This window comes from Girardinichthys multiradiatus, chromosome X (genome assembly GCF_021462225.1).
Source record: "Girardinichthys multiradiatus isolate DD_20200921_A chromosome X, DD_fGirMul_XY1, whole genome shotgun sequence".
NCBI lineage: Eukaryota > Metazoa > Chordata > Actinopteri > Cyprinodontiformes > Goodeidae > Girardinichthys > Girardinichthys multiradiatus.
In genome coordinates this window covers 12,838,294-12,857,210 of record NC_061817.1, presented here as the reverse complement: position 1 = coordinate 12,857,210, position 18,917 = coordinate 12,838,294, and the positions used below count along the sequence as shown (strand labels likewise).

Genomic DNA, 18,917 nt, shown 5'->3' with positions numbered 1-18,917 from the left:
CTTCTAATTCTGCATTTTTCCGATTACCTCTTAGTGATGTGGCAGCCCTTTAAACCCACTTGATGGACGATACCGTGGACAGCGGAGAGAGACATCACAAACATCTGCAGACCACCTGTGTGATGCTTCGTTCACCATCCAGAAAGACTAACCACAGGTCTCAGTTGCAGCATCCCATCCAAGTCTCTGACCTTGTGAGAGATTTAGCCACACCGCCAGACTTTCTGTTCAGAAAGACATCTGCCTCTTTGTTCTGTTCAAGAGGTTTTTCCAGGAACCAGTCACTCAGGTTGATCCTGTTGTCGCCGTTGTAAATACTTGTACATAGTTTTATTTGATGCCTTTTGTCTTGTAATCTTGATCTGTTTGAATGTTTTCTTCCCCCATTCTGTTTAAAGTGCTGTTTGTATTTTTCATAATAAATTCTGTTTATAACTTTAAATGAAGTTGATGTATTGTTAGATCAAATGTAAATAACATTAGTGACAAAAACAATTTTGAAATTTATTAGAACACCTTAAAACCTTAAGAAACAATCTGAACAAAACTTAATATTTCTTATGTAGCATCTTATTTTGGTGCCATTCTTTGGAAAACAGTCTGTCCATTCTCTGTGCCCTCATGTCCTCCCTGATCATCTCCATCATCTCTGTCCCTCTTTCTTTTCTGACCCCTTCCTGCTGGCTCACTGTCTTCCTTCTCCGTCTGGTTGACCACTGCTCCGCTTGGCCCTGGAGTGTCCTCAGGGATGGAGGCAATTAGGACAGGAGCTGTTGTGGAAGACCTCTGTCCCAACACCTCATCCATAAGGACAAACCAGGGCCAAGTAGCAGCAGTGGGCTTTTCACTGACTCCCTCTCCTGACCCTGGATACTTGCAATCCTAAAGTTAGATGGAATAAAAAAAGAGTTGACTAAACAGAGAAACCAACAAGACTTTTAGAAATATTTTTTTTATTTGTGTGACATGAGAACTTCTGAACATACTTTAAATTCTTTTCTTTTTTCAAATTGTCCCACATTGTTTTGTCCTGCAAAGGGGGTGACCTTCCCCTGTTGGTCCATCTTCTCCTGAATTGTCCTAAACCGAAAAAAGTATGTTAATCACTGGATGGATATTTATGAAAGTTAGAAAGATAGGAGTTATTAAAGCTGGACAGAAACTGACTGCAAAGAATGTTGTTATTGTACCTCCAGGCCACGGTGGCTGAGTTTTTAGCTCCAGTAAAAAGGTGGTGGTTCTCACCCATGAGCTTAATAAACTGGCCCGTCTGCGGCTTTGTACCTAAAAAAAAATATGAAAATACCAAAAAACAAAAAATCTTGCTTAATATCAGAGCAAACACCACTCTTCTTGGCAGAATAGAGCTCAAATATTTTAAATTAAAGAACCCTGAACTACTGAAGCATGGTGCTGGCAGCATCATACTGAGGGTCTTCTTTACTGACAGTGGTACTGATAATTATTAACAAAGTTTGAATATTTAATTTTAGCCAAACAACTTTCCGTCTGTCAGGCATTGTTCTGTGAATACCAGCTCAATATGACAGTGTTATAGAATAGGTGAAAGAGGGGATTTCAGTGGTAACAGCTAGCCCTGCACAGATTAAACTCACAACTTCTGTTCTTGGCTGGTAACACTCAACTAAAACTACTAAGCAAAAATGAAGAGAATAAGGAAATCTAATAAATTAAAGATTACAAAAGAATTAACAGAAACCAAAAACAGATCCAAACTGGTTTTGGAAAGGATAAAGCAGGGTAACACAAGGCTTTCAAAATAGCTCTGAGTTCAGTCCTAAATGTGTGATTTTTAGTGTTTTTAGATCTTGTAGCTTTACTGATCTGTTTTCACAGCGTATTCACAGCTTTGTACTGAACATCAGATGGCTGCGTCATCACCTAAAAGCATGGGGAGCCAACTCGGCCACTACACAACATGGCCCCCATGAAATTTGTGATTTAATCTTAAATAGGCCTCAGGGCCTTCAAACAACAACACCTACCCAACAAAAACTACTCAAGTTGAGCTGCAGTCATGAGCAGCCTATCCACAGTCACTCATTATTGAGTCCAGTTTGTCATCCCTGGAATCAAAAAGCCTAGGATTACAGAAGAAGTTATATGAATACAAATTCAGAGTGATGATGAATATATCTTTAGCATAACAGTTTACAACTAATATGTATCGAATGACACGCTGTGGTGTTATTTACTCTTGACCTGATCATTTTCAAATGGTGAAGCACTAACTGTCTTGGTTCTATATTATGTAGTTTTCATGCCTCAATGTAACATATGTTTAGATTGCAATCATGAACTTCAATGTATTTCACTGGGATTGTATGCTATAACACAAAGTACTGCATGACTGTGAAGTGGAAGAACAAGGGTACAATTTTATTTTTTCTTTAGATAAAGAATCTGAAAAGTGTGCCTTGCATTTGTATTCAACACGTTGACAGTAAATACTTTGTAAAACCACGTTTTTTTTTTGCAATTCCAGCTGCAAGTCTTTTGGGGATTTTTTCCCCCTCATTCTTCTGTGTACAATAGCTTAAACTCAAATCAAAGTCTGTCAACTGAATTTAGGTCTGGACTTTGACTAGGCCATTGTAACACATGGATATACCATGATCTAAATCAGTGGTTCTCAAAATGTGGTACAAGTACCCCTGGTGGCACTCTGGTTTCCCTTATTGATACTCAGAAGAAATGTAGGCATTGAATATTTACAGCATAGATGTCCACAGACCCAGGGTGTCGTGGGGGGATTTTGGGTCGGACCAACGTGCAGACAAGAGCTCGGTAGCCGCATCGTAGTTTATTCACCAAAGGCAAAAACGTAACAAAACACTGCAGGTATAAATCAAAGTCAAAATCCAAAACTTACAAAACACTGTAGGTACTAATGGCAGAAACGTAGCATAAGATCCAAGCGAAGCATAAACAAAGCATAGTCATAGTAGGCAACGGGGTAATGACGAACACAAGGAACCAGCCTGGAACAGAGACACCAAACCAACTAATATACTGGGGAAATAACAAAAGCAGATAATCAACGGAACAGGGAACAGGTGCGACAAGGAGGCAGGGAAGCAGCAGGAACAGGTGAAACAAATACAAAGGCTGAGGAAGAGTGAAAGGACAAAAAACACAAACTAAGCAAGAGAATAAATTAGAGGAGGAAATAAAGAACTAGAATAACTATGAACTAAAGTAAACAGAGAAACTAGAGGGGAACATAGAAACAATAACCTAAGAAATAAACAAAGAGCCATAAGGAAAATCTAAATTACAAAATAAACCATCAAAGAACCCACAAAGTCCAAAATGTCACTCCATGACACAGGGGACCATTTGCAGCACTTGGGATGGTTTTTGATGCCCCCAACTACAAATAAACAATGGTAACAATTTTTCCTGCCAGCACAGAAAGTTGATACAGATGTCAACGTTAAAATAAATTCAGTGAGGGATGGTCATTGACCATTTGAAACATACACTAACTAGTAGGATATTTTACTCAAAAGCATATTGGTGATTACACGTGGGTGAATGCAACAATCTATTTCCTATTCTTCTTAATAATAAAAGTCTGAAAACCTTCCAAAACAAAATAGAAAACATTCCATCTGAAAAATGTTAAATTTAAATTGTTTTTGCCACACTAGTGGCTTTTATTATTTTTATTTTTATCAGACTAGGCAGACAGGAAGTGGGGTAGAGAAAGAAGGAAGACATGCAGCATAGGACTCCAGGGTTAGGACTGTACTGATGTGCACATATACAGATAGGGCACTCTACAGCTTTGCCATGTGCCATGCACTGTCCGCCTTTCTTTTAATAAAGTACTGAGACCCTTTTTATGTATCACATCTAAACAATTTACAGTTCCCTTTTCAACAAAGAACAGAGTACCTTCTTCGTTTCATTAAAATATTGCACATTTTGTTTATTGTTAAGCTGGTAAAAATTACATATAACAGAATTAGTTTTTAAATTTGAAATAAAATAGAATTTTTAATTTGAAATTAAATCTACGTTTTGTGAAAATTTCAGAAACTTCCTAATACAAACGTACAATAGTTATACTGAAGGATGAAGTGAACCAGGAACAGGATCCAGCGGGTACTTGGGCTGGGTCGTGTTCAACCTCTAAAATTGGAACTTTGAGTAATTACCTCAAACCCAACCTAACCATGTTCCAGTTTTAAGTTATGAACTTAATGAATTTGCTAAATTTATATGTTCAGTGAAGAGGCTAACTGGTATCAGCAACCCAAGCTAATAATGTGTTTCTCTGCATTTTGTGCATTCAAATACCAAGAAAACATGTTCACTAAAGGAGTGAGAAATATCAGATATTAGAAGTACAATTGAAGCCTTTTTTTGTGGCAATTACTGGGTTTTCTATGTAGCCAGTGTAGAAATATTGCATTTGCATCCACCCACCTGTCCAGGGTGTGCCCTGCCTGTCTGTCATAGACTGCTGGAGGCAGGCACCAGCTCCTCTGCGACCCACCGTGGAAGAGGCGTGTATAGAAGCTGTATCGATGTATAATATCTTATTCATCACAGAATACCACAAACAAAAAAAAATCCTATTGTGTACTAATGTCTATTAGCATGGTGGTACTAGGAAAACCTAGTATCTACTGAGTTGGTAATTGTAAAACGTTTGAGCGCCACGGATGTACACCATTCCTTTGGAACTCTGCCTGTGTGTTTACAGTCATCCTGCTGTACGATGAACCTCTGTCTTTGGGGCCTCTAACAGGTAGTCTTCCAGGACTGTCTAAAATTATATCCAACCATCTTCTTATCAAATCCGACCAGCTCCTCTATCTCTGCTAAAGAAAAACATCCAAAGCGCACGATGCTGCCACCACCGTGTTTAAAAATGGGGATGCCGTGTTCGGGGTGACATGCAGTGTAAGTTTTCCACCATACATAGCGTTTTGCGTTTAGGTCAAAAAGTTAAATTTTGGTCATGTTCTTCCACATGTTTGCTGTGTCCCCTTCATGAGATTAAATTGCATACATTTATTCTATTTATTGTTTAGGTGAATTTTAAAGACTACTGGCTGTTCTTAAATGAATTCCAAGGGAATAGGATTAAAATGGTCTTTTTGCTATTTTGTGGTGGCTTGTCATGTAAAATCCCAGTAACATATGGCTGCAGGTTGACATAATGTGAAAAGGTCCATGGTGTGTAAATATGTTTAGAAAGAGCGGTATATGAGCTTTTATGGAAAATGTCTTAACATTTTTCCACCAAAGGGAAGACTTCTTTGTGCCTGACACCTGTAGCAATATTTTTAAAAATCTTTGCACAACATTAAACCTGAGGCCCAGAGAGGAAATGGACGGTTCTATGACCAGAGTGAACCCTTGATGTGCAGTAAGGCCTTCAGCTGGAAAAGGCCCGAGCAGGGATCTGCCTCAGCGTGAGCGGCTGGCTCTTTCTTCAGTCCTGCAGGTGCTAGTTCATGCAGCGAGAACTTGGTGGGAACTGACTCAGCTAGCTCCCCTGCAGGGAGGGTGCAATTTTCTATCTAAACAGCACGCATGAAGAAGCAGTCATGAGGAAATGGTTTTGGCCTGAGCAGTGAGAGAGGTTGTTAACAGGGTTTTCCTACAACATATCAATGAAATGTCTTCACTATCTGGGCTGTGCAGAGCTGTTCCATTGCAACCAAGACTGCTCAAATTGTCAAACGTTAGAGATTATTATTATTTATAAACCACATCCCCGCAGCACCTGAATATTCTGGATCAACCTGTCTGTCTGCTGAGAAATTTATGATCTGTGGATGCAGAAGGGAGCATCACTACAATCTCCTTCTGGTCTGTTGTGTGCATACAGTGTTTAGAAAAAGCATGGAGTAGCGTAGACCTGCTCAGCTTAGCTGCTTGAGCTCGCAGCTGTGATGTTGCTGCACTTCTGTAGCTGCGGAATGACTCAATCAAACATAGCCATGAAAATATTGTAAAAGAAAAATTGAAAGCTGTGATTTAAGAGTAGTTGGGACAAACGGAGAATACAGGTCCTTCTCAAAATATTAGCATATTGTGATAAAGTTCATTATTTTCCATAATGTAATGATGAAAATTTAACATTCATATATTTTAGATTCATTGCACACTAACTGAAATATTTCAGGTCTTTTATTGTCTTAATACGGATGATTTTGGCATACAGCTCATGAAAACCCAAAATTCCTATCTCACAAAATTAGCATATCATTAAAAGGGTCTCTAAACGAGCTATGAACCTAATCATCTGAATCAACAAGTTAACTCTAAACACCTGCAAAAGATTCCTGAGGCCTTTAAAACTCCCAGCCTGGTTCATCACTCAAAACCCCAATCATGGGTAAGACTGCCGACCTGACTGCTGTCCAGAAGGCCACTATTGACACCCTCAAGCAAGAGGGTAAGACACAGAAAGAAATTTCTGAACGAATAGGCTGTTCCCAGAGTGCTGTATCAAGGCACCTCAATGGGAAGTCTGTGGGAAGGAAAAAGTGTGGCAGAAAACGCTACACAACGAGAAGAGGTGACCGGACCCTGAGGAAGATTGTGGAGAAGGGCCGATTCCAGACCTTGGGGGACCTGCGGAAGCAGTGGACTGAGTCTGGAGTAGAAACATCCAGAGCCACCGTGCACAGGTGTGTGCAGGAAATGGGCTACAGGTGCAGCATTCCCCAGACCTGGGCTACAGAGAAGCAGCACTGGACTGTTGCTCAGTGGTCCAAAGTACTTTTTTCGGATGAAAGCAAATTCTGCATGTCATTCGGAAATCAAGGTGCCAGAGTCTGGAGGAAGACTGGGGAGAAGGAAATGCCAAAATGCCAGAAGTCCAGTGTCAAGTACCCACAGTCAGTGATGGTCTGGGGTGCCGTGTCAGCTGCTGGTGTTGGTCCACTGTGTTTTATCAAGGGCAGGGTCAATGCAGCTAGCTATCAGGAGATTTTGGAGCACTTCATGCTTCCATCTGCTGAAAAGCTTTATGGAGATGAAGATTTCATTTTTCAGCACAACCTGGCACCTGCTCACAGTGCCAAAACCACTGGTAAATGGTTTACTGACCATGGTCTCACTGTGCTCAATTGGCCTGCCAACTCTCCTGACCTGAACCCCAAAGAGAATCTGTGGGATATTGTGAAGAGAACGTTGAGAGACTCAAGACCCAACACTCTGGATGAACTAAAGGCCGCTATCGAAGCATCCTGGGCCTCCATAAGACCTCAGCAGTGCCACAGGCTGATTGCCTCCATGCCACGCCGCATTGAAGCAGTCATTTCTGCCAAAGGATTCCCAACCAAGTATTGAGTGCATAACTGTACATGATTATTTGAAGGTTGACGTTTTTTGTATTAAAAACACTTTTCTTTTATTGGTCGGATGAAATATGCTAATTTTGTGAGATAGGAATTTTGGGTTTTCATGAGCTGTATGCTAAAATAATCCGTATTAAGACAATAAAAGACCTGAAATATTTCAGTTAGTGTGCAATGAATCTAAAATATATGAATGATACATTTTCATCATTACATTATGGAAAATAATGAACTTTATCACAATATGCTAATATTTTGAGAAGGACCTGTATGCAGAGCTGAAACCAGAGGGATGTTTGTATGCCTTATTTTTTCATCTTAATATTTATCTTTCAAAACCATGTGCTAACTTGTACGTTTTGTGAAGAGATAAATAGCAATAGAAAAAAGGATTTGCCATCATGTTCTCTGGTAAGATCTTCCATACAGCAAGTGGTAAGAACAGATCCAGATCCAAGTCTACAGGTTCTTTTTTCAGTTTGATTTTTCTGTCTCAGACTCTTAAAAACATCCATAGTAGTCTGTTGTAACTGGAGATCTTGCTACAGTGGTTCTTGAAAGTCTATAAATCCCTGGTAAATTTCCAGGATTGACACCATTATAATTAATTTTGTCCACTTGTATTGTACCATACAAACATCCAAAGAGAAATTCTAAGATTTTTCTTAGAATAAGGTCACTAGAATCTTGTGACTAGGATTCTTTGTGAATATGGGTCCTGAGGTTTAAACACAGAAAATCTTCTTGAAAATTTTGAGTACCATATTCTGATTATGTGTGCCTAATGTGCTTTGGCTGTGTGTAATTTTGCTCATTTCTGAAATAAACGCAGAATTGTCCTAATTTATTCCTCACCAGAAATTGCATTTTAATGCATTTTATGGAACAGTCTAGTCTTCTCTTTGATTTTTTTGTTAATTTATACTACTTAAATTTTATTAGTGTAGTTACAATTCATGTTTAATAGCCATATGTCTAAATACACTACCTGGCCAAAAAAAATGTCGCCACCAAATAAAAAAGGTCACACTCTAATATTAGCTGTGGAGCTTTGATTACAACACACATTCAATGTGGCATTGTTTCGATAAGTTTCTGCAATGTCACAAAATTTATTTCCACCCAGTGTTGCATTAATTTTTCACCAAGATCTTGCATTGATGATGGCAGAGTCTGACTGCTGCGCAAAGCCTTCTCCAGCACATCCCAAAGATTGTCAATGGGGTTAAGGTCTGGACTCTGTGGTGGCCAATCCATGTGTGAGAATGATGTCTCATGCTCCCTGAACCACACTTTCACAATGTGAGCCCCATGAATCCTGGCATTGTCATCTTGGAATATGCCCATGCCATCATGGAAGAAAAATGCATAGATGGAATAACCTGGTCATTCAGTACATTTAGGCAATCAGCTGACCACATTCTTTGAACACATACTGTTGCTGAACCCAGACCTGACCAACTGCAGCAACCCCAGATCATAGCACTGTCCCCACAGGCTTGTACAGTAGGCACTTGGCATGATGGGTGCCTGGTGCCTACTGTGGGTCCCCACTATCCTTCCAGTTTTTAATAATGCTTTGGACAGTTCTTAACCCAATTTTAGTAGTTTCTGCAATCTCCTTAGATGTTTTCTCTGCTTGATGCATGCCAATGATTTGACCCTTCTGAAACAGACTGACATCTTTTCCACGACCACAGGATGTGTCTTTTGACATGGTTGGATAAGTGTACTCACTCTTAAACAAATTCTTTGGTAAAACATTGTATGATTTATTTTAAGCGTTAAGTCTTCTTGAGTTCTCTCCTTCCATCAGTTATACTAAATCTAACTGACCCGATAATCATCTGTCCTGGCAGGATTCATCTGACATTTGCATAAGTAACTATTATTTGCCAAATTAGAAATCCCTAACCTTCTTGAACAATTGATTGTTAATGTTTTGTAATTATTCAGCAAATAGTTGAACTGAGTTCTAAAAATGGTGGCAGTAAACTATACACCAACGGACGGAGAAATGTGGTGGTACTACATCTGGTCACGGGCTGCTAATACAAAGAAAACTGTGTATTTAGCAACTCTATAATTTTTACCCATACTTTGACTACCATTAATACAAATAGTAATGTCTATACAAGCGCTGACTATGCATTATCTAACGATTACGAAGCAAATGAGACAAGCTCTTGTAAACAAAGCTGTCTAATGTGTGGTATAAGCAGCGCTATAAGCTTGTTAGCTGCTAGCTGAGACAACATTTGACATGTTTTAAGCAATATCCTAACCTATCTGTGGCAGGTTACTTCAAGGAGATTAAGAAAAAACAGGTAAAAAGGAGCAAACCCACTAATGCTATCTCATCTCCGGCAGGCAGAACAAAGCTACTGCACTCGATGTGATTAGCGACACCATCTCTTCTGGGGGAGCCTCTGGCTCAGATTCCTTTTCTGCAGAAGCTCAGAAAGAAAGGTTAAAGACAGTTTGTCTTAATTACCCCCATGATTTTTTTTAAACCATGACCTGTCCGGCAGAATACCGCTCAGAATTGTTGTCTGAGTGCCAAGAAAAAGCCCAACAAATTTACTTTCACAACTGGATTATTACAGCTAACGCTTTGAAGCTCTACTTGCTCTACTATTTATAAAATAAACTTTATTAGAAACTGCTTCGGGATTATTTCAATTGTTACGGACATGGAGACAGAAACGAAAAGGAAAAAAATAAGAAGTACAAAAGAGAGAGATGTGGGGCAAAAAGGAAAAGGGGAGAGAAGGAGAAAAGAATGGAGGAAAGAAAGCAGGATGAAGAGAATATAAGATAACACCCTGCTTGCTTCTACACCCGCAGAGACATACATAATAACAGCTTTTTTACCAAAATGTGCACGATACTTATGAATGCAAGATGTATTTAGTGGTAAATACAGCTCAATACAGAACATTGTGTATCTGTTAACACTTGAATCTAAACACCTGTGGGTCTGAGTGTGAGCGCGCTGGTGTATACAAGGTTTCTCCATACAAATATGCAATAGCGAGTGTGAGGAGCCACAGACCTGCACCCCTGGACCTGGGAAGGATATGGAGGAGATCCGAGCCATAGACATCCAAAGGCCCACAGAGCACAGGAACCCCCAGGAGAACTACCGCTGGGACTACCGCAACCCCCCAGATAAGAGCAGGGAGAGTCCCAGGGGAACCACCCAGCAGCCACAACGCAGAAGCCCGAGGGAGCTGCAGCGACGAGCCCACAGGCCCCGCCGGCAGCCATCTACGCCTCAGCAGATCCAGCCATGGACCCAGTGACCCGAGACCCCGGGACATACAGGTCCTTCTCAAAATATTAGCATATTGTGATAAAGTTCATTATTTTCCATAATGTCATGATGAAAATTTAACATTCATATATTTTAGATTCATTGCACACTAACTGAAATATTTCAGGTCTTTTATTGTCTTAATACGGATGATTTTGGCATACAGCTCATGAAAACCCAAAATTCCTATCTCACAAAATTAGCATATTTCATCCGACCAATAAAAGAAAAGTGTTTTTAATACAAAAAATGTCAACCTTCAAATAATCATCTACAGTTATGCACTCAATACTTGGTCGGGAATCCTTTGGCAGAAATGACTGCTTCAATGCGGCGTGGCATGGAGGCAATCAGCCTGTGGCACTGCTGAGGTCTTATGGAGGCCCAGGATGCTTCGATAGCGGCCTTTAGCTCATCCAGAGTGTTGGGTCTTGAGTCTCTCAACGTTCTCTTCACAATATCCCACAGATTCTCTATGGGGTTCAGGTCAGGAGAGTTGGCAGGCCAATTGAGCACAGTGATACCATGGTCAGTAAACCATTTACCAGTGGTTTTGGCACTGTGAGCAGGTGCCAGGTTGTGCTGAAAAATGAAATCTTCATCTCCATAAAGATTTTCAGCAGATGGAAGCATGAAGTGCTCCAAAATCTCCTGATAGCTAGCTGCATTGACCCTGCCCTTGATAAAACACAGTGGACCAACACCAGCAGCTGACACGGCACCCCAGACCATCACTGACTGTGGCTACTTGACACTGGACTTCTGGCATTTTGGCATTTCCTTCTCCCCAGTCTTCCTCCAGACTCTGGCACCTTGATTTCCGAATGACATGCAGAATTTGCTTTCATCCGAAAAAAGTACTTTGGACCACTGAGCAACAGTCCAGTGCTGCTTCTCTGTAGCCCAGGTCAGGCGCTTCTGCCGCTGTTTCTGGTTCAAAAGTGGCTTGACCTGGGGAATGCGGCACCTGTAGCCCATTTCCTGCACACGCCTGTGCACGGTGGCTCTGGATGTTTCTACTCCAGACTCAGTCCACTGCTTCCGCAGGTCCCCCAAGGTCTGGAATCGGCCCTTCTCCACAATCCTCCTCAGGGTCCGGTCACCTCTTCTCGTTGTGCAGCGTTTTCTGCCACACTTTTTCCTTCCCACAGACTTCCCACTGAGGTGCCTTGATACAGCACTCTGGGAACAGCCTATTCGTTCAGAAATTTCTTTCTGTGTCTTACCCTCTTGCTTGAGGGTGTCAATAGTGGCCTTCTGGACAGCAGTCAGGTCGGCAGTCTTACCCATGATTGGGGTTTTGAGTGATGAACCAGGATGGGAGTTTTAAAGGCCTCAGGAATCTTTTGCAGGTGTTTAGAGTTAACTCGTTGATTCAGATGATTAGGTTCATAGCTCGTTTAGAGACCCTTTTAATGATATGCTAATTTTTGTGAGATAGGAATTTTGGGTTTTCATGAGCTGTATGCCAAAATCATCCATATTAAGACAATAAAAGACCTGAAATATTTCAGTTAGTGTGCAATGAATCTAAAATATATGAATGTTAAATTTTCATCATGACATTATGGAAAATAATGAACTTTATCACAATATGCTAATATTTTGAGAAGGACCTGTATCACCCATTAAGCAGAGGCCTGACAGAGCCCATGTCAGGATCTGACATTCTGGGGTTTTGTGTTTGTTTACTTTGTTAGTTAGTTCCTTCTGTTGTGCTTTCTGTTTAGTAGTTATGTTCATTTATGCCTAGGTGCTTGTATTTGCTTCCCCAGCAGGTCTGTGCTACTCAGTTTTGTTAGTTAGCTATTTTCCCTATGTCCCTAGTTCCCTTCTGTTTATTGTTACAGGTTTCTTATCTTTACCCCAGGTTTGTTATTTTAGTATAGTTCTCTTTGCTCTGTCCCTCATGTTGAATTCCCTCTGCTTATGTAAGTAGTCACATTCCCCCTCAGTCTCCCAGCTTATCACTTCCTCACCTGTTACCACTTCCATCTGATTACCTGCCTTCCCCTTTCATTGGTCCACATTCCACCTGCCTCTGTTTATTAGCTGGTTTGTTTGCATTACTCCTCCCTGGTTCCCCATGTATGTCACATCCCTCCTCGAGCTCCTTTTGTTTCCCTGTATCATGCTTACCAGGATTTTCGTCTGTGGTTTTCTCCAGCGACTTTGTAAGTGCTTTACTATGAGCCTTATTAAAAGATTGTGTTCACAATGTGCCGAGCCCTAGTACCTGTTTGCATTTTGGTCCGAACGCACACCAGACCATGACAGCCCAGGGGTCCAGGCCCCGGCAAGCAGCCACTGGGAGTGAGCAAGCACACATCAAAGCACCCAGCCCCGGACACCAAGAACCACCAGCGGGCAGAGACACCAATTAACGTCCGGTAGTAGTGTGGCGGGGACACATTTGAACCTGGGCTGGGCTAGCCTGGGCTGGGCTGGTGCCTAAACTTGAGCAACCCTGGCTAGGACCCCACCCCAACCCCAGCCCCCAAGGACTCCCATTCTCATCCAGAGAGGGGGCCATATTCAAAAGAGGGGTCTACATGGTCCGAACTAGCCTGCCAACCAGAGGATGAAACAGTCCCAACGCCCCAATGAATTCCAATCCCACCCCCATGAACCCCACATCCCAATGAACCCCAACATGAATTTCCCCACAGGGCCACCCCCTACCAGGACACAGATATCTTACACATGCCCCCGAACCCAAACGCCATGAATCCCCTCCCCACAGCACAGGGGCACACCCCCACAGGTGAGCTCCATCCCCGAAAGCTGATGAAGCCACACCCACACAGCGCTAGGTCCACACACGGCCCCGCTCCAAGCACCCTCGCTGCATCCTGCCCCCCACCATATAACATGCCACGATGGCAAGGCAAGGGTCCCGCGCAATACTTCCCCAACCCCCGTCCACAGAGCAACTCGTCCACAACAGACACCCCAGTCCCACACCAAGATGGGACAAACTCACCCGGCAAGAAGTCCCTGGCCAGCAGCGGCAAGCACCCGGGACAGGCGTCCCCCACCTCGACCCCCGCAACCACATAAACACACCACATTACCGATGTGATTCGAATAACCCCCGTGATTTGCTGGATAAGCATACAGCAGATTATTACTTAATTTTTGGTTGTCCTTTGACTGATGGATACGCTAACATCAGATCGTAGTCAACCTTGGATCCAAGGATTCTTCAAAGCAGTAGAGTCATAAGTAGAGTCCATGTTTCATCCCATGGCTGGGGAACAACATCATATTTGTTTATTTTTCCATTTAAAAGTTTATTGAGCTGTTTTTGATTCTAAACAAAACTGATTACATTGTTGACTATCAGTTTTGCATCTGGTAACAGCTCATTTATTCTTTAGAGTTCCTCTTATTGTTGTTCTTTACTTGCTTTTATTGATCGATTAAAGGAGAATCAGTTTACATTTAAGGCCTAAAATCAGTGAAGTACCAATGAAAAGTTTTAGGATGGTAGACATTTACACAGCTGCACGTATGACATATTAAAAAAAAACATCAGTTTAATTTGGCTTTTTAGTCAGTTTTCAGTTAAATCCACTATAACAGTAAAAGGTATAGAAGAGGAATTTTTATAACAAGTTAAAATTGCTACTTTGACATTTGGGTGTTTTCACTCTCGAAGTGTTTAATCAGTTCAAAACAAACTCGTTCATTTTCCTCTTTTGTGCCATCCGTTTGTGTGGATATGAACACATTTTTTTTTTTTACTTAAATAAAAAATTTAAAAATAAATAAAAGAATATGAACACCATGCAACAGCACTAGGGTGCGGACCTGAACAACCGTACTGACAACTCTAGAGTAGTTCCTTGTGATAAGCTCTCGATCTGACACAGCAACTAAGTGTACACTGCAAGCTTGAGCCAATCGCCTTCCCTTAGTCAGGATTGCATTGCATTACGGGATGCAGTAGAGTAATCTTTGACTGCGCATCTTTTTCATAAAGCATAAAGTTGTGTGCAACTTTCAAGAATTATTCTCAATTCAATTCGGTATACCTCTCAGATACTTATGCCTGAAACTGTGCCCAGAACACTACTAATAAGAGGATTCAATTCTTCAGGTTTTTGACTAGCACAAAACACAGCATCTGCTTCCTGTATTTACATTTGCTACTCCGAACCCATACACATCTGACAAATAAACTGACTGAACATTCTCGCATGGTTTTCTCTGTGTTTCACTTGAGTTTCTCAAACTCAACTGATTCTGAGCAAAGTAAACCAACTATAGGTTTGAAAACGTCCTTAATCTCTATGGTAACAAGAGCATATTCAACTACTTGTGTGTTGGAAGAATGTATGCTTTGCTGGGTCTGAGCAAGAGGATGCTCATTTCCTGTCAGTGAGGACTATTTCTCTTTTTCCTGTGTGGATGTTTCAAACTTTTCTGCACAAGTGTTTGTATTGGCTCAATAACTGATTTTCATCACAAAGAGATCAGAGATGCCAGCCATTGTGTTTCCTCAGCTGGTGGATAACCTCCATGCCTCCCACATCTTTCCCACTGCCATCCATTTCCTCGTCTGTGCCGCCTACCAGCTCATCTTTCACCACTGGAGTGGCATTTGGTATGATGTGCTGTGAAAGTGAGCTCAACTCATTGGGTCTAAATTCAAGTGAAACTATCTAATATTGCAATAAAAGAATGTATACAAAAAACCTTTTTAAAATCTATTTTTATCTAAACAGTGATCCCCCAATTACAGATTAACAATCTCCACAAGGAATGTTTGGATTCCCTCTGATTTGTCATCATTGTCAATTGTGGCTTCCCCATTAATTATTTAATGGAATGACAAATTTTAGTTTTTCCATTGAAAAAGTATAATTTATTTGTTTTGGTCCTGGAAACCCTGCAGGTGTAGTTCATCTTTAATAATGATGAAAGGAGCAAATTAGAATAAAACCGAAACATTAATATTTAACAAAATAGGAATGCTGGGATATACATATTGACACAGTTCAGTGTCAATATGTATGTTTAAGAACCAAGGTGTGGAATTGGGAATGAGGCCAAATTAACTTTAAAAGCTAACAAAGAACAGTTGTTATGCGTTCACACAACCAGTTTACAATGCAAAGCAGAAGGGAAAAGGAATTATATTAAAATAGTGTTTTAACTATTTTAATAAAATAGTGTTTCAAAAATCATTTGCTGAATCAGAAATCAATTACATTTTGGACAACTAATTCGTAATGCCGTGTTAACAAATCATTACAGTGTCAGATTGAATGGAGTTATGGACTACCAAGATGGCGAAAATGCCTGTATCCAAATTCAGGGGCTGCATCCTGCAGCTGCTGGAATATGTGCTTGCCCAGTACTGGTTCGCCTGTTCAGCGTTTTTTTTAAGCAGCAGCGAAAGCCGCTTCAATAACTTAATCAGAGACAGACCTGTCTCTTTTTGGAGAATCTATTATTTTTGGCTGGGGTATGGTCACCGGATACAAAGACAGCAGACCACATTTTACTTTGGATCTAAGGAGTTTTCAAAGATGCAGTATTTATTCTGCCAGCGAGATCAAGACATTCACATGCGTGTCTCCCTAAAGCACATCTTTAATGTCATTTCAGTGAATGCTCCTTCCAGAGAGCTGTTTTGAAAAGTGTCTAATACTGTGCTTTCTGGAATTCAGAGTATTTAGTTACTTTTGTTCTCTCTGTGCAGTTCTGTCCTAGTTCTCCATGTGGCCGAGGTGGATCCCCATCAGCATATTGCACCCCACTTCATTTGGGATTTGATCTGATACACAAAGTAGCACATAATTGTGACATAGTTGCTGGTCTGTAAAGGCCTAAGAGGTTTGTTAGAGAACATCAGTGAACAAACAGCATCACGAGGATCAAGGAACACAACAGACAGGTCGGGGAGAAAGTTGTGGAAGAAGTCTAAAGCAGGGTTATGTTCAATTCAATCCAATTAAAAAATATTTTATGAATCCCAAAAGGAAATTAAATGTTGTTGTAGCTCATATTATACAGGTTATAAAACAATATCCCAAACTTTGAACATCTCACAAAGCATATTTCAACAAACATCTGAAATGAAAGAATAAGGCTCAACTGCAAACCATGGCCATCCAAATAAACGAACAGGTCAGGCAAAGAGAGCATTAACGAGCATTGAAGAGGCATGAAAGCTGTGGAAAGGTCTGTTGACAGGACATGTATTAGTTCACAAATCTGGCTTTTATGAAAGAGCGACAAGAAGAAAGCTTAGATGTCTCATTGGCAGTTTTCGGAAATCCATGTACTGAGTGAACAACTGGAAGAGGTTTCTCTGGTCAGAAGTGTAGGGGCAAGCTACTCCTGCACACCAGCCTGAAAACAATATCCCCACAGTAAAACATAGTAGTGGCACCATCAAGCTGAGGGAATTCTTTTCCTTCAGCAGGGACTCAGAAGATGGAAGAAAACCTGTTAGAGACACCAAAAGACTTGAGACTGGGGCATGGGTTTCTCTTTTATCAGGAACATACAGCCAGAGATACAATGAAGTGGTTAAGAAGAAAGCATATTTATGGTAGAATGGCCTAGTCAACACCCAGAGCTAAATTCAATTGTTAAAGCTATTTTAAAAAGAGGAATTGGCAACAATTTAAATCTACCGATGTGTAAAGTTGGAGACACACTTTTAAGACTTGCAGATGGTATGGTAACAAAAGGTGGTTTTACAAGGAATTAGCAAAGGTACAGATGTTTCAGCAACTACATATGTTCCAAATATGGTAAAATCAATTTTGAAATCAATATACTTTTGTACTTTCCTTCAGATATAGACACACTTGGATAACTCAGATCCCCTTGTGTGTACCAAAGCACGCCCTGTCACCTTCAGTGACCTTACCTGCAGTTCCCTAACTCTGGTTATTGCCAAGATTTCAACCCCCAAGTAGTTTGAAGATGAAGAAGCCAAGGGTGAGAACAGTGCTCCAAGTGTGGGACTTTGAAGATCTTGCGTGCTTTGGAAAGAGGGCAAAGAATCACCTGCCATAAAGAAGTGTGTGTAATCTCTGAGCTATTTGTTCTGTTGCCTGGGTGGTTATAGGTCCCTCAGGAGGCCTGGCCCAGGCCCCTGTGAGATCACATCAACGTGGATTGGGCAGGAGTCCACCCGGAGGTGGAACTAATGAGCCCATGTGTTCGCGGACACTTCTAAGAGCCAGATGCTGGGAAGAGAGACGTCCATTGAGCTTTTCATTGCACCTCCCCTGGAGAGAAGAGAGGGGAGTCCGGTCAAGCTTCACACGCATGCCGGACCATAGAAATCACTCCGATCAGATACACGTCTCATTCTTATGCTGACACACACACACACAGACATTTTTAGTTTGTTGAGTCTACACCGAGGCTGTTTCCACTCTTTCTCTCACTGATGCCTCACGCAAGGTGAAGCAGTGCAATAAAAAAGATTCAGGGCTCATGTCTATCTGTTCCATATGATCTGCCTTCCCCAGTAAAAGTCACGTACAGACTGCTATGCCCCAGTTTACCATAATACCTGATGCAGTTTTGTTTTGACCTCTGATCTGATGTTTAATTCAAAGAAGGTTAATGAATACCATCTTTAAATGTTCTTCAGCTGACCCCACCCTCCCTCTGTTACCCTCCAGTCACTCAGCTTATGTGGATCTCAGTCGTTCACCTCCACAACAAATCTGAAACAAGGAAAATGATTTCTGTAGTTCTCATTTGCAGAGAAACATGGAAAAAGCTCAGTATCAAGCTTGGCTTGAACAATAAAATATTGTGCCATGCTATCCAGTGGAAGCTTTGAATCACAGTCTGACACACGAGACGTAGTGTAAAGTGGTGATGCTATGAGAAACGGGAACGCGTCTGTCACCAGTCCTCATTCTGCCTCATCCACTCCAAACCGGAAGACAGCTACAGTCCAGACAGCGTGAATAAGGCAGCACCACCCTCTTCCTTTCTGCAGTACAACATCCTCGGGCTCTTTCGGAATCAAAGCAGGGATAGATCCCGCATATCCTCAGTAAACCCCAGGGAGGGACTGTTTCAGGGCAGCGTTGTTGTCAAGGTTAGTCTGAGCAATCATTTAAGAAAAGCCTGCCTGGGTATTCTTTTATTGCAGTAGCATAAACACACACTGAACATTTTGACTTAATTTACTTAGTGATTAAAAAAATCCCATGTTAAGAAGTAATTGTTTTAATAAAATCACTGGTACCATAATTATTGGTACCGTTGCT

The 18,917-nt window shown here is 41.2% G+C and overlaps 1 long non-coding RNA gene across 1 annotated transcript; it reads right to left on the bottom strand.

The window, feature by feature from the left end:
- Window positions 1-1,235: 1,235 nt before the first annotated feature.
- Window positions 1,236-17,696, bottom strand: LOC124862787. The gene is made up of 3 exons (XR_007037003.1): window positions 17,552-17,696; window positions 2,007-2,087; window positions 1,236-1,284 (listed from the first exon to the last, which is right to left on the bottom strand). It is a non-coding gene; the product is annotated as an uncharacterized LOC124862787 (long non-coding RNA).
- Window positions 17,697-18,917: the final 1,221 nt, after the last annotated feature.